General features: G+C 32.2%; 1 long non-coding RNA gene across 1 annotated transcript; it reads right to left on the bottom strand.

Annotated features, from left to right (window-relative positions):
* Positions 1-1,400: 1,400 nt before the first annotated feature.
* On the bottom strand, positions 1,401-1,750 carry LOC110882774. Its single transcript, XR_002560213.2, has 2 exons — positions 1,634-1,750; positions 1,401-1,541 (listed from the first exon to the last, which is right to left on the bottom strand). It is a non-coding gene; the product is annotated as an uncharacterized LOC110882774 (long non-coding RNA).
* Between the last annotated feature and the right edge of the window lie 257 nt (positions 1,751-2,007).

The following is a 2,007-nucleotide window of genomic DNA, read 5'->3' as shown; positions in this document are numbered from 1 at the left end:
ATATGGTAAAAGCAAGATTAGCTTTTAATATTCAACAGTATTTCTTCAAGATGTTTAATAAAAGAGTAAATTGCCACAATCGTCCCTGAGGTTTAGGTCTATTTGACAGTTTCATCCAAAATGGACTTTTTTGTGCCAAATAGCCCTTCACCTTTGGCATTTTTTGCCATTTTTATCCAAACCACTAAATTAGTTTACTTTTTATGTTAAGTTTAATGATATTCGGATGAAACTGTGAAATATAAAATCTCAAGGACGATTTTGGCAATTTACTTAATTTTTTTAATTTCTTTTATTTAATTAAGTTTCTCACGTATATATAAAATAGAATATACATGCAGTTCTTATAAAAAAATTAATAGTTTTGTCATATAATTTTTATAAATTTTCATCCAACCACTAACTCAGTTATTTTTTCTATTAATGTGAAGGATCTTTTTAAATTTTATAAAGTAAGACAAAAATTAATTTCCAATTTTGTTATATACATCAGTTTTATAAAAATAAAATCTAGTTCAACCTCTAAGTTTTATAAAACTAATATACTTGTGACCTTATAGAAAAAGGTCAAATAAACAAATCACTACTAGAAAAATTAAAATTTCTGACACCATTTTCCGTAGGAAATGCGTCACAACTCGCGATTTTCTATGAATTTGTGACAAATGCATATGTAGGAAAACCACTCGTAGGAAACTGGTTTCTTACGCATTTTCTACGCATTTTCCTACCCATTTTCTGACAAAAAAAAGCTGTCACAAATTGCTACATATTTTCTACGCATTTTCCTACCCATTTAACGGAAGTTAATTTTTAACTTTTGCTACACAATTGTCACGAAATTTAATTTTTATACTTTTCATAGTTTATGACAAATTTCCTACTACCTGTTTACTACGCATTTCTAACAAATTTGTAATAAATAAAATAAAAAAATAAAAGGTTTTCAGCAATGGATTTTATCACAAACCCGTCAGTAAAAATATGTTTTGTTTAAAGAAAATGTTTTTTTCTAGTTTTATACTATACAAAAGCAAATAAAACTAAAAACTATACAAATTCAATAACATTAATAATAAATTTATACAAATTTACAAACAAAAAATTATAAAATCTACAAACATAAAGAAAATAAAATTACATATTCATCGGATATACACAAATACATATGTATAACACGGGTATAGACAAATTGACCCGCGTTAAATCTAATCTGAACCGTGACCCGAGCCGAAACAAAACCCGAACCATCATCAAGCTGATGTCATCTATTTTAACCAAACCTGAATCGATCTGGAAGTATCCGAACCACCAACATTACCAACAACAGCAAATCGTCATCACCATCAAAACCAAACCGTTAAAGTAGCCGGTCTCCCACAGTTTAGATGGTTTGCCTCTTTTTATTCTTTGATTTACTACTGAAAGCAACAATACATAGGGTCTAAACATCACTGTTCATGTATGATTACTATTTACAATAAGTTTGGTCTCATGCTGAACCGTGAGTTATTGAAAGCATAATCTTAGAACAAAATTGCCTGACATTTGAAAACAACAAAAACGGAAAATCATTTATCCGACCATACAAAGAAATCTAACATATAAAAGCCAACGGCTGACAAAATATAACCTGATCTAATCGGTTTTTACCGGTGAAGGGGACTGAGATACCGGTCGGCAGTCGGCCGATGTGGTTGCCGGCAAGGAGATCGAGAGGGAGAGGGAGGGGTTGGAGGTTTTGTATATATTTGAGAAGATGATGTCCTTAGTTGTATGTGGGTTTGGCAAAAATTAGCAGTGATTAGAGAAATGGGGGAAGACATGGTATGCGGCTGTTTGAAATGAAGGGATTTAGGGTTTGAGTCCTTTAAATAGGTAGGGTTTGTGAGTGGGCCGGGCCTAAAGCCCATTAGAGTGTGTCTCCCGAGCGGCCCACTGGCGTCTTTGAAGCCCGTTTTCGCACCTGAAATCCGTGGAACGTCGTAATATATAATTTTAGTACTA

Source organism: Helianthus annuus, chromosome 10 (assembly GCF_002127325.2).
Source record: "Helianthus annuus cultivar XRQ/B chromosome 10, HanXRQr2.0-SUNRISE, whole genome shotgun sequence".
Classification (NCBI taxonomy): domain Eukaryota; kingdom Viridiplantae; phylum Streptophyta; class Magnoliopsida; order Asterales; family Asteraceae; genus Helianthus; species Helianthus annuus.
The sequence above is the reverse complement of the archived record's forward strand: the minus strand, read 5'-3'. Positions and strand labels throughout refer to the sequence as shown.